Source organism: Eucyclogobius newberryi, unplaced genomic scaffold (assembly GCF_026437365.1).
Source record: "Eucyclogobius newberryi isolate DKJ021-1_F unplaced genomic scaffold, fEucNew1.0.hap1 SCAF_5, whole genome shotgun sequence".
NCBI classification, from domain to species: Eukaryota; Metazoa; Chordata; class Actinopteri; order Gobiiformes; family Gobiidae; genus Eucyclogobius; species Eucyclogobius newberryi.
In genome coordinates this window covers 32,055,619-32,070,114 of record NW_027316167.1, presented here as the reverse complement: position 1 = coordinate 32,070,114, position 14,496 = coordinate 32,055,619, and the positions used below count along the sequence as shown (strand labels likewise).

Genomic DNA, 14,496 nt, shown 5'->3' with positions numbered 1-14,496 from the left:
CCACCCTACAGGAAAGGACCAAACTGACACCTGAACACATATGTAAACTGTTGGACATCTGTCTGAACACCACTTACTTTCAATTCCGGGGACAATTTTACAGACAGATTCATGGCTGTGCCAATGGGCTCGCCCGTCTCTCCCATAGTGGCCAACCTGTACATGGAGCACTTTGAGAAGAAGGCACTGTCCTCATTCTCAGGCATAGCTCCAAAACTGTGGCTTCGCTATGTCGATGATACTTTTGTAACAATTAAGAAACAAGAGCTGGAAACCTTCTCTGATCACATCAATGCTGTGGACCCACATATCAGGTTTACAAGAGAAGACGCTAAGGAGAATCGCTTGGCCTTTCTTGATTGTTCCACGATCAGAGGAGAGGACGTGAAACTCCAAATAGAAGTATATAGGAAACCTACACACACGGACCAGTATCTGCTCTTTGGTTCCAACCACCCACTACAGCACAAGCTGGGTGTGATCAGAACCTTACAACACAGAGCTCAAGGTGTGCCCACCAGCTCAGAGGGCAAGAAGAAAGAGGAAAAACATGTCCGAAATGCCCTCTCAGCCTGTGGTTACCCCGCTTGGGCTCTCAACAGAGTGAAGAGAACCAAGAAGCAGGACAAAAGGGAAACTGAACAGAGAAGGAAGGGTGTTTCTATCCCTTATGTGTCTGGCCTGTCGGAAAAACTGCAGAGAATTTTTAGACAACACGAAGTCCCTGTTTATTTTAAACCAGGAAACACTTTAAGACAAAAACTGGTTCACCCTAAGGACAAGTTGCCGACTCAAAAACAGAGCAATGTAGTTTATTCGATCCAATGCAGTGAAGAAAGCTGTAAAGAACGGTACATAGGTGAGACGAAACAGCCTCTACACAAGAGGCTCTATCAGCACAGAAGAAATACTAGTTCAGGACCTCAGAGCGCCGTGCATCTCCATCTTGAAGCCTCTAATCACTCGTTTGAAGACGGTGAGGTGAAGGTTTTAAGCAGGGAGAAAAGATGGTTTGAAAGAGGAGTCAAGGAAGCTATTTTTGTTAAAAAAGAAAGACCTTCTTTAAACAGAAATGGAGGGCTAAGGTTTAATCTTCCTGTTATTTATAATGGGTTACTGGCTAATCAGGTACTCAGGGTGGTTGAGCCAGGGTCTCACAAAGACAAAGAGGATTCTAATAGCCCATTAAGATTCTGAATAGGCTAGCTCGGTAGATACAAGGGGGAAGTTTCTGTTGAAACAAACAACTCCTTCTACTTCAGGAAGGCTCCTCCCAATGGGCTGGACTTACCACAGAACAGTATTAATATCGGAGTTCTCGATCTAAATTCTTTTATTGACAATGACTCTTGGATGAGAGTCGAAACGTCTATTTTTTCAAACTGAGTCCAGATGACTACAACTGAAGCTTTTTCTACTTTCATTATATATAATATGTCAAAATCTCATCCCGTTCTTGTAGAAATTGTGTCTCGTCCCGTCGTTATCTGGTAATATTCTATCCATCTGATAAAGCTTATTGTTTATCGGAGACAGGAAATGAGCCTATTTCAAGAGCTTTGGGTTCTAAAGTGGGTTTTGTCAATTACAATTTACTGAACGCGATATACAATAGACATTAGACAATGATAGTAGCACTCGGCACTAAGATTAACGATAGAAAGTACTTAAAGGGCCTGAGCTTTTTGAGTTTTAATCGAAAATATGAAAACGGACATGTCATGCATTATTTTAGGCTTTTAAACATGTCTTTGGTCACCTTGGCTTTTGTTTCCTGTTTTAGAATAATGCTTATATGTTTGATAGAGACGTTTGAAAACCAAGGTTTGAAAAGCAAAATAACATTTAAAGTGTTTATTCTAGATTTTAGGTCAGATTTAGAGGAAAGAAGTGGAGAAAGGTCATACTTATTCATAGAGTTTCAGATGACTTTACTGTTTTATATACAGTATTTTGTTTGAATGGATCTGGCTTTGTAGATAAGATGGATGAGGTTCTGTGTAGACGTAATGCTGTTTGGTAAAGTTACTAGTGCATCAACATAGAGTACATGAATACTTGCCTTTGTTCTGTTTTCACAACTTTTGATCAAAATTCATAATGCAATTTGACTATCACAATCATTAAACTATCATAATTAAAGACGCAATGGACGATTTTTCTGCGATTTGAGAACGCAGGCGGAAGTGCGCATGCCACTCCCCCGTGTGGACTGATACAACACACACGTGTGTTTGTTTATTAGCGCAACGGAGCGCATCGCATCGCTCGTCTCCGGTAGATTTCTGTCCACTTCTGCGTCAGCTCGAAATGTCTTTCTCCGTCTTCATTTTGCCCCACTGAGGGAACTATATTATGATGGATCCATGCGCTTAGGCACGAGGAAACGTGGGGACGAGCCTGACGCGGCTGCAGGTGAGCGATAGGTGCGTTTTATGATTGATACGTGGCAGGACAAATGATTTATCCACGCCACGAGGAAATATAATAAAAAATGTGCTGAAAAAAATCGTCCATTCCACCTTTAAACTTCCAGTGCATATCCAAAACCGTCTTTGTGCTTTTCATTGCAGAAAAGCACAAATAAGGTCCATAATGTGTTATTGGTACTTTTTTAGTCGCGTTACGTTTCTCTAAATAAACTTCATGGCACAAATCCACAAATGATGAAAGTTTTGTCAAAGCTAAAGTAAATGTTTGGTGTGTGTTTCTGGCCTCTCTCCAGAGCATCCATTACTGCAGTGAACTTTGACCTGAGCACCATTTTACAAGAGGCTTTTAACAAACCATAACTCTTACCCTCTTATAATCACTATGGATGTGATATTGAACTGTTTTTTTACTGTAAACCTCGTCCCAGCTCCCTTTAGTGTGACTCTTTCTGACGCTTTAGCTTTGGCATTTCACACCTTTTACTACGGAACATTTTTGATGCAACAATCCAGATTTTTCAATTAGAATGATAATATTGATAATCTTGTTTTAGTTAAATATATCTCCGCTTTTTAGTTGAATGAAATTGTTTTAGTTAAGTCAAATGTGCTTGATCAAAGCTGAGAACTTACAGTGTGTTACTCACGTTATTGGAGCCACGACACTGTTTAAGCGATTTATCAATAATCAATAGCCAAAGCACATTTCCTCTTCGTGGTAGAGCTCCAGCTTACTCTGGACCAAGAAGCTGTAATTGCAAAGAACTTCTTGTATTGAAACGATGACATTGTTGCTCATGCTCTGACGTTCAGACAAATACAATAAAGAAGAAGTCAAACATGCTCATGACCTGGTTTGCACAGTCTACGTTATGTACTATTGGGACATTCCAGAGTATTTGATTTCGAAATATGTGTCTACATAGCGCAGAGTTCATGGATTTTATCACAGGCAAACTTAAATAAGAAAGTGACGGGGCCTCTGGATCGCAGCGCCACAACAAAACTGGGACACGCAAAGAGTTACGACAATAAGCACTTTTATTTTCAGATTAAAGCGTCGTCTTAAAGGTGGTATGGACGATTTTTTTCAGCAATTTTTTATCATATTTCCTCGTGGCGTGGATAAATCATTAGTCCTGGCACGTATCAATCATAAAACGCACCTATCGCTCACCTGCAGCCGCGTGCGGTTCCTCCTCACGTTTCCTCGTGCCTAAGCGCATGGATCTATCATAATATAGTTCCCTCAGTGTACGTGGCAAAATGAAGACGGAGAAAGACAGTTCGAGCTCACGCAGAAGTGGACAGAAATCTACGGGAGACGAGCGATGCGATGCGCTCCGTTGCGCTAATAAACAAAAGCACGTGTGTGTTGTATCAGTCCACACGGGGGAGTGGCATGCGCACTTCCGCCTGAGTTCTCAAATCGCCGAAAAATCGTCCATACCGCCTTTAATATGTTTCTGTACAAAACTATTGCTTTTAAGATGGTTCACGTCAACAGAAACAAGAGGACAGAACCCCTAAGGCAGACTTTTGATCACTGATTGGTTACGACCAGGACTAAACCAGGTCTAAGCCACACCCACCACCAGAGCTGCAGTTTTTGGATATGCCCCAGATCATATTTACTACCGTTTTTCCTGCTTGAAACCCAGCAATGATCTCTTTTTGGACACTAATAACCTGGCTCTGGTTAAAACACGTGTTAAATAAGCATGAGCTGTTACCGTGATATGCCTGAGCCCTGGTGTGAATGTGGAGCTGAGTGTTCTGTGTGCGTCTGGTGAGTGGGAGGATCAGCTGTGGGAGATATCTTATGTACAACCTGCCTCTGCCGCCAAAACACGCCGACACAGACAATACTACGGGGATATGTTAATACTGCGCTCGCTTTTACAAATGCACTGATGTAGCTTTAAATAAGTGCTTTATGTTGACTGGGCTGGAGTCCCAGACCAAATGGAGCTTCTCTGTGTCTTCTGGCTCTGTGAGGATTGTCTAAAACAGCCGAGATACTAATACTACACTAAATGAATATTGATCTCAGAACCAGTTTTGTCTGGTCTGGATCTTCATCAGAACTAGTGTAAGACAAGACAGTAATATTAAAGAAACTGATGTTTTTATTGTCTAAAAATGTTTAAAATCATTGTGTATCAAGCTTTTTCCATCTATTGAATTCAGGTTTAAAATATAATATCATGTTTCTACTGAAGTATATTCCCTAATCATGGGTTTGGGCGTCCTGTTTAGGTGATATTTGAGGACTTTTTCCCATTCAGAACATCAAAACATACATAAACTGTAGTTTTTCTGTTTTAGAGCGGTTTAGTCCTGTTTTAGACTGGTTCAGACCGGTTCTAGACTGGTTTAGTCCTGTTTTAGACTGGTTTAGACCGGTTCTAGACTGGTTTAGTCCTGTTTTAGACTGGTTCAGACCGGTTCTAGACTGGTTTAGTCCTGTTTTAGACTGGTTCAGACCGGTTCTAGACTGGTTTAGTCCTGTTTTAGACTGGTTTAGACCGGTTCTAGACTGGTTTAGTCCTGTTTTAGACCGGTTTAGTCGCTTTTTAGACCGGTTTAGTCCTGCTTTAGACCAGTTTAGTCCTGCTTTAGACCGGTTTAGTCCTGCTTTAGACCAGTTTAGTCGCTTTTTAGACCGGTTTAGTCCTGTTCTAGACCTGTTTAGTCCTGTTCTAGACCAGTTTAGTCCTGCTTTAGACCGGTTTAGTCCTGCTTTAGACCGGTTTAGTCCTGCTTTAGACCAGTTTAGTCGCTTTTTAGACCGGTTTAGTCCTGTTCTAGACCGGTTTAGTCCTGTTCTAGACCGGTTTAGTCCTGCTTTAGACCGGTTTAGTCGCGTTTTAGACCGGTTTAGTCCTGCTTTAGACCGGTTTAGTCCTGCTTTAGACCGGTTTAGTCCTGTTCTAGACCAGTTTACTCCTGCTTTAGACCGGTTTAGTCACGTTTTAGACTGGTTTAGTCCCGCTTTAGCTTTAGACCTGGTTTAATCCTGCTTTAGACCGGTTTAGTCCTGCTTTAGACCGGTTTAGTCCTGTTTTAGACTGGTTTAGTCCTGCTTTGTTTTGGTTTAATCCTGGTTTAGATGAGCTTCTGGTTCAGAGCTGTTTTAGTCCTGGTTTAGTTCTGGTTAAGTTGTTAAATTCATAACTCTTGCCAGTTGCCATTATGCAAGTTTTGGTTATTTTGTTGTTGTTTTTTATATGTTTCCTATAATTTCTTTCCTATTACTGACCTGCTTCTGCATCTAATCTTTAAATATCTGTTCACTTCAACTCAAAAGTGTCCAGAACATGTTTTGTACATTTCCACCGCCGGGTCCAGACTCTATATACTTTAAACACAGTTACAGTAAACTACAGCGAGCATTGTTCTGTTTGTGTTGTTGTTGTTGTGTTGTTTGTCAGAGGCAGGTGTCCTCTAGTGTCACTTCAGAGACACTGTCCCGTTGCTATGGGCGACGGCCACAGTCAGGACCTGCAGCCGGAAGTAAAGAAGTAAGAAAGAAGATGCTGGAACTCAGAACTCGGAGTGACGTTTTCTCCATCTTTCTGCTGTAAAGTCTTAGTATTAGAAACTAGAAAAGTGCTAAATGGATAATATAGAATCAATAATGAAGCTGCCGGATGTTTGTCATGTTCATGCTTAACTTTTCTAGTAGAATGAATTCTCATGCATTGGCCAATCACATGGCATCACATGGCATTTAGGGCCAATCACATGGCATTTAGGGCCAATCACATGGCATTTAGGGCCAATCACATGGCATTTAGGGCCCACAGGGTCAAAACAACATGAACCCAAACAAACATGGCAGCGCTGATGGCCAACTTCAGACATCTTCTGAGAAATCAAATATTATTTCGATTTTCAAAAGCGTGCACACAATGGCACTTTGCGGAGGAGAAAGACGACTGATTTTCTGAACACTGGATTTTCTTCTTCAACCAATCAGCATGAAGTATTTTTGATCTTTCGACGAGAGCCTTCCCAGAATGATTCATGTGAAAAAGTCCATTCAGAGACACAGATGGATCTGGAGTGAGAAACAAAGTGGAGTTTCAGAGCACAATGTAAAACTAAATATGATATATTTTGAATCAATGGTTCTCACCTTGAGTGCTCCTCCTTGAACCGACACCTTAACGTGGTGGAGGGGTTTGAGCGCCCGAATGATCCCGGGAGCTATGTTGTCGGGGGCTTCAAGCCCCTGGTAGGGTCTCCCAAGGCAAACAGGTCCTAGGTGACGGGTCAGACAAAGATCGGTTCAAAAGCCCCCTATGATGAGTAAAAGAACAAGGCCGTTTACGTCGACGGCAGGGGCCTCGGCGACCAGATCTCCAGACACAGAGACTAACTCTGGGGACATGGAATGTCACCTCGCTGGGGGGGAAAGAGCCTGAGCTTGTGTGGGAGGTTGAGCGATACCGACTAGATATAGTCGGCCTCACCTCCACGCACAGTTTGGGCACTGGAACCCATCTCCTCGAGAGGGGCTGGACGCTCCACTTCTCTGGTGTTGCCCGCGGGGAGAGGCGGCGGGCTGGTGTGGGCTTGCTTATAGCCCCTCAGCTCAGCCGCCACGTGTTGGAGTTTACCCCAGTGAACGAGAGGGTCGCGTCCCTCCGCCTTCGGGTGGGGGACAGGTCTCTCACTGTTGTGGCGGCCTACGGGCCGAACAGCTGTGCAGAGTACCCGGCCTTCTTGGAGTCCTTGGGAGGAGTACTGGACAGTGCACCGACCGGGGACTCCGTTGTTCTACTGGGGGACTTCAACGCCCACGTGGGCAATGACAGTGACACCTGGGGAGGGGTGATCGGGAAGAATGGCTTCTCCGATCTGAACCCGAGCGGTGTTCAGTTATTGGACTTCTGTGCTAGCCACGGTTTGTCCATAACGAACACCATGTTCAAGCACAAGGGTGTCCATCAGTGCACATGGCACCAGGACACCCTAGGCCGGAGGTCAATGATCGACTTTGTTGTCGTGTCATCTGACCTCCGGCCGCGTGTCTTGGACACTCGGGTGAAGAGAGGGGCAGAGTTGTCAACCGATCACCACCTGGTGGTGAGTTGGATCCGCTGGCGGAGGAGGAAGCCGGACAGACTTGGCAGACCCAAACGCATTGTGAGGGTCTGTTGGGAACGTCTTGTGGAGCCCTCTGTCAGTAGGGTATTCAACTCGCACCTCCGGGAGAGCTTCTCCCATGTCCCGGGGGAGGTTGGGGACATTGAGGAGGGTGTGTTCCAACTACAGAGGGATCACACTCCTCAGCCTCCCGGGTAAGGTCTATTCCAAGGTACTGGAGAGGAGAATCCGACCGATAGTCGAACCTCGGATTCAGGAGGAGCAGAGTGGTTTTCGTCCCGGTCGTGGAACACTGGACCAGCTCTATACCCTCCATCGGGTGCTCGAGGGTTCATAGGAGTTTGCCCAACCAGTCCACATGTGCTTTGTGGATCTGGAGAAGGCTTTCGACCGTGTCCCTCGGGGTGTCCTTTGGGGGGTGCTCCGGGAGTACGGGGTCCGGGGGCCTTTGCTCAGGGCTGTCCGGTCCCTGTATGACCGGAGCAGGAGCTGTGTTCGCATTGCCGGCAGTAAGTCAAAAAGGCGCCGGTCCAGCTGGCAGCCCGGTGTAAACGCTCCGCTCTTTTCTCACACTTTTTTCACACTTATTGTGCTTTATCTTTTGTATTTTGTAAAAAAAAATTCTACTTTACTTGTACAATAGGGAACAACACGTGCTGGAATCGCTTTAATTTAACTTGTTTTTGACTTTGTTCGGCTGGATTATTGAGTGTTTTTGTCGTGATGTGCGCTAGCTCTGAGCTAGCCCCCGGCCCCCCGCGCCCTCCGGCCGTCCTGACGTACAGTATGCCGCCGGTACACGTTTATATAAAAGAGGAACTTCATGAATGATCGGGACACGCACTGGAATCGCTTTAATTCAACTTGTTTTGACTTTGTTCGGCTGGATTGAGTGTTTTCGTGTCATCGCGATGTGCCCTGGCTCCGAGCCCCCCCCCGGCCGGCGCCGTACCGCGTTTACACAAAGGAGGAACTCATGAAACTGCGGAGAACAGTCGTCTTACCCGGAGATCGTCACGTTATCCCGGCGGACATCCTAAGATTTTTATAAGAGATCTTCTACTGGGAGTGTTTTTCAAACTTCCTAAGTTCTGTATCTATCTCTGTATCTACCTGCGTTGCATCAATGGAATTTCCCCATGTGGGACAATAAAGGATTATCTTATCTTATCTTAAGTCAGACCTGTTCCCAGTGCATGTTGGACTCCGCCAGGGCTGCCCTTTGTCACCGGTTCTGTTCATAATTTTTATGGACAGAATTTCCAGGCGCAGTCAGGGGTCGAAGGGTGTCCGGTTTGGGGACCACAGGATTCCATCTCTGCTGTTTGCAGACGATGTTGTCCTGATGGCTCCATCAAACCCGGACCTGCAACATGCACTGAGACGGTTTGCAGCCGAGTGTGAAGCGGCTGGGATGAGAATCAGCACCTCCAAATCCGAGGCCATGGTTCTCGTCCGGAAAAAGGTGGCATGCCCTCTTCAGGTGGGTGGGGTGTCCTTGCCCCAAGTGGAGGAGTTCAAGTATCTCGGGGTCTTGTTCACGAGTGAGGGAAGGATGGAGCGTGAGATCGACAGGCGGATCGGTGCAGCGGCTGCAGTGATGCAGTCGCTGCATCGGACCGTTGTGGTGAAGAAGGAGCTGAGCCGAAAGGCAAAGCTCTCTATTTACCGGTCGGTCTACGTTCTGACCTCACCTATGGTCATGAGCTTTGGGTAGTGACCGAAAGAACAAGATCGCGGATACAAGCGGTCGAAATGAGTTTCCTCCGCCGTGTGGCTGGGCGCTCCCTTAGAGATAAGGTGAGGAGCTCGGCCACACGGGGGGAGCTCGGAGTAGAGCCGCTGCTCCTCCACGTCGAGAGGAGCCAGCTGAGATGGCTCGGGCATCTGTTCCGGATGCCTCCTGGGCGCCTCCCTCGGGAGATGTTTCAGGCATGTCCCACCGGGAAGAGGCCCCGGGGAAGACCCAGGACACGCTGGAGAGACTATGTCTCTCGGCTGGCCTGGGAACGCCTCGGGATCCCCCCGGAGTAGTTAGAGGAAGTGTCTGGGGAGAAGGAAGTCTGGGAGTCCCGGCTCAGACTGCTGCCCCCGCGACCCGGCCCCGGATAAGCGGCAGAAAATGGATGGATGGATGGATGGATGGATGGTTCTCACATTGTCGCCTATAATTGTGAATATTATAATTATAGGTTTGTCATGTGTACAAACGCTTGTTTGAACTGGTTTTGTCGCTGCTTTTACAGTGAACTCCAGATGAACACAAAGTCACTGTTGAGTCAAACAAAGCTCTCACACTTTTTCCAGACCAGACTCGGCTCCTGCAGAAGCTCTCACTGTGAAGAACTGGACCTGAAATAACCACAAATTAGCCAGTCAACCATGTGTTTGGATCGCCATAGCAACCCAATGTGCTCAAAATGGCTCTGGAAGCAGGATAAAGTTGTACTATCATGTGTTGGCTACATTTCTGGAGATTTTGCAGAATTTGAGGGACTTTGGCTGTTTGAGATTAGAGCGAGACCGGCGCAGATTGTTTGCTGTCGCTCAACAAAGATCTGTGTCACGATGTTAAATGTCAGTGTCACGATTATTGTGAGAACGCTTATTCACGATGATTCCTGAGACTGCGTGAAATCTCGTCCGACACGTGACAATTGCTCAAATTTGAGAGCAGCTTTATAAAATGGAACAAATAAATTGACAGAAACAACCAGATAAAAAAGCACTTTATATTTCTATTTTTTCACTATAGATCAAATTAAAACTGCATAATTTTGCTTCACATTTATCGATTAACCGAATAATCTCGACATCCCCTGAACTGATTTCATGCAGGCCTCGCTGGTCTCGTCTTGTTGAAGTGCCAGCTTTAAACGTCTGTCGTTTTATAATGTCTGATTGATCAAATACATTTAATGCAACTGTTTTAATGAGGAGAACAAAGAGCGTTGGTTGTTCCACCTCTGTGTTCACATAAAGCCCTGTCGATGACTCACACTCTGTTATATCAGCTTGAATTAGACACATTTCAAAAGCCAATGAGTCACGGTCAGTTAATAGTTCTTTTTTATACAGCAATTTGTGCATTTGACCTTTGTTATCCGCGGTGTCGCTATAAAGAAGCGATGTTTTGAATACAGTCTTTAAAAAGTGTTCAGACTGGGACTAAAGTTTAGCTCGAAGCCCGACCAACTTAAGAACTGCACAAGGCTGATATATTAAGAGTTACAATCTCAAATGAAATGGTCGCTGGTGAATCGTAAAAGCGATGTCTTCATGGGATCTCGTTATGTTAACCTTGTAATTAGCATATTTCAATCTGATTGTAATCGCAGCATGTGCAAAACCATTCACCGTTACTGCTCTCACCTGTGACTCACAAAGTCTGGGGCAAGAACGAGAGGAGGATGGGGTTTTGTTCCTGTCTGAGGGGGGTTCAGGGAAGAGTCACAGAGGATGAGCTCAGGGTAGAGCCGCTGCTCCTCCAGATCACAAGTGGCAGTTCAGGTTCTGGCATCTGTTTTGGAGTCTTGTGTGAGAGAAGCCTGGATATATTTCCTCAATATTTCCCCCTGGCCTCAGCTTTGTACAAACGATGTAGAAGTGGTCTCTTATAAACAGGTACATTTTATTGTCCCTGAAATATGTCCTCTGCATTTGAACCTTTGATGTCGCTCAAACTCTGGACCATCTCCAGATCTTCATGTTCGGCTTCATCAGGAGCTGGAGGATTCTACTTTTGGTGCATGTTTTGAGTTGATGGAGGAAAAACTCACCAGACACAGGAGAAACATGCAAACGCCACCGAGTCATCCAGCCTGTGGTCCATTCTGTGGTCCAGAATGTAGTCCAGAATGTAGTCCAGTGTGAGCTAGTGTGTGGTCCAGAATGTAGTCCAGAATGTAGTCCAGTGTGAGCTAGTGTGTGGTCCAGCGTGTGGTCCAGTGTGTGGTCCAGAATGTAGTCCAGAATATAGTCCAGTGTGAGCTAGTGTGTGGTCCAACATGTGGTCCAGTGTGTGGTCCAGAATGTAGTCCAGAATGTAGTCCAGTGTGAGCTAGTGTGTGGTCCAACGTGTGGTCCAGTGTGTGGTCCAGAATGTAGTCCAGAATGTAGTCCAGTGTGAGCTAGTGTGTGGTCCAGCGTGTGGTCCAGTGTGTGGTCCAGAATGTAGTCCAGAATATAGTCCAGTGTGAGCTAGTGTGTGGTCCAACATGTGGTCCAGTGTGTGGTCCAGAATGTAGTCCAGAATGTAGTCCAGTGTGAGCTAGTGTGTGGTCCAACATGTGGTCCAGTGTGTGGTCCAGAATGTAGTCCAGAATGTAGTCCAGTGTGAGCTAGTGTGTGGTCCAACATGTGGTCCAGTGTGTGGTCCAGAATGTAGTCCAGAATGTAGTCCAGTGTGAGCTAGTGTGTGATCCAACATGTGGTCCAGTGTGTGGTCCAGAATGTAGTCCAGAATGTAGTCCAGTGTGAGCTAGTGTGTGGTCCAACATGTGGTCCAGTGTGTGGTCCAGAATGTAGTCCAGAATGTAGTCCAGTGTGAGCTAGTGTGTGGTCCAACATGTGGTCCAGTGTGTGGTCCAGAATGTAGTCCAGAATGTAGTCCAGTGTGAGCTAGTGTGTGATCCAACATGTGGTCCAGAATGTAGTCCAGAATGTAGTCCAGAATGTAGTCCAGTGTGAGCTAGTGTGTGGTCCAGCGTGTGGTCCAGTGTGTGGTCCAGAATGTAGTCCAGAATATAGTCCAGTGTGAGCTAGTGTGTGGTCCAACATGTGGTCCAGTGTGTGGTCCAGAATGTAGTCCAGAATGTAGTCCAGTGTGAGCTAGTGTGTGGTCCAACATGTGGTCCAGTGTGTGGTCCAGAATGTAGTCCAGAATGTAGTCCAGTGTGAGCTAGTGTGTGATCCAACATGTGGTCCAGTGTGTGGTCCAGAATGTAGTCCAGAATGTAGTCCAGTGTGAGCTAGTGTGTGGTCCAACATGTGGTCCAGTGTGTGGTCCAGAATGTAGTCCAGAATGTAGTCCAGTGTGAGCTAGTGTGTGATCCAACATGTGGTCCAGAATGTAGTCCAGAATGTAGTCCAGAATGTAGTCCAGTGTGAGCTAGTGTGTGGTCCAGCGTGTGGTCCAGTGTGTGGTCCAGAATGTAGTCCAGAATATAGTCCAGTGTGAGCTAGTGTGTGGTCCAACATGTGGTCCAGTGTGTGGTCCAGAATGTAGTCCAGAATGTAGTCCAGTGTGAGCTAGTGTGTGGTCCAACATGTGGTCCAGTGTGTGGTCCAGAATGTAGTCCAGAATGTAGTCCAGTGTGAGCTAGTGTGTGATCCAACATGTGGTCCAGTGTGTGGTCCAGAATGTAGTCCAGAATGTAGTCCAGAATGTAGTCCAGAATGTAGTCCAGAATGTAGTCCAGAATGTAGTCCAGAATGTAGTCCAGTGTGAGCTAGTGTGTGGTCCAGCGTGTGGTCCAGTGTGTGGTCCAGAATGTAGTCCAGAATATAGTCCAGTGTGAGCTAGTGTGTGGTCCAACATGTGGTCCAGTGTGTGGTCCAGAATGTAGTCCAGAATGTAGTCCAGTGTGAGCTAGTGTGTGGTCCAACATGTGGTCCAGTGTGTGGTCCAGAATGTAGTCCAGAATGTAGTCCAGTGTGAGCTAGTGTGTGGTCCAACATGTGGTCCAGTGTGTGGTCCAGAATGTAGTCCAGAATGTAGTCCAGAATGTAGTCCAGTGTGAGCTAGTGTGTGGTCCAGCGTGTGGTCCAGTGTGTGGTCCAGCCTGTGGTCCAGCACTCTATACAGCCTGAAATATGTCTAATGAGCTTAATCCAGACACCCTTTCTCCATTTCTAATATATTTCTTTCTATATTTATATTGACACATCTTTTTTGGACGCCTAAAAAGGATGCGTCCTTTTTAGGCGTCCAAAAGCCCAAAGTCACTGGGATAGGCTCCACTCACCCACGACCCTTAACGGGAACAAGCGGTAGAACATGAATGAATGAATCCTTGTTGGAGCAGCACAGTATGAGAGCGTATTTGAAAGTCTGTTTCCTTGTGGTGTCCTCCTGGGACACGTCTCATCCATCACGTCAGGTTAAAAACACTTGAAAGCCTCAGCCTCTTTGTCCGTGCCACATCTGTCATGTCTAATCTCGTTCTCCTTCTGTAATCTACGTTCATCTGGATTACGTCCGATCTGTTTTCCGCGCCCGTGTCTGCACCTTTGATATTTTTAGTTTTCAGTCTTTTCACCGCTCCTCGCACCTGCAGAAGGCACAACAAACGCTGACCCCATTTCTCTCTGCGGGACTAAAACATGTAATTTAACGCTGGGCAGAGAGAAAAGTGTAGTCATGCGTTTGTATTCAGAGGAAAAGAAACATAATACTGGAACGTACTAGTACAAAGGGTTAAAGGAATGTATACTCGAAACACCCACATTGACTTTTCATTTAATAATCTTTATGTTCCAAATAGAGAAATGTTTGAGTGTATTGTTGTTTTGGAGATATATGCAACATTAGAATATTGAGTAAAATGTCTATAATTAAAACTATTCAAAATGAGCTGAAAAAGAGACAGAAACGTCCATTTGGTCAAACTAGGTTGAAAAGTGGTATATCTTTTCTTTATTTATTTTAGTTTAGTTTTTAGTTTTATTATTTATTTATTTCATTATTATTACTTATTATTTTTACTTATTTACCTTATATTTAACCAATTAAGATTGAGACCTCTTTTACGAGTGTGACTGTCTTCTACAATGGAAACTAAAATCTTTCATTACTGTGACAAATTGTGTTTTATTGTAAATATCTGTGTCAGTTTGAGGTCACAGTTTCACGAGCTCAGAAGGAGGAGGAGGCTTTTCTCGCTCAACACACAGACTTTCACTTGGAAGCTACAGAATTGTCCAATCTGCTCCTACATTTGTAAATATC

General features: G+C 45.4%; 1 protein-coding gene across 1 annotated transcript in view; it reads left to right on the top strand.

Annotated features, from left to right (window-relative positions):
* slc9a5 (solute carrier family 9 member A5) overlaps window positions 1-14,496 on the top strand; it is a 58,439-nt gene that overhangs the window by 6,516 nt on the left and 37,427 nt on the right. The window lies entirely within an intron of this gene.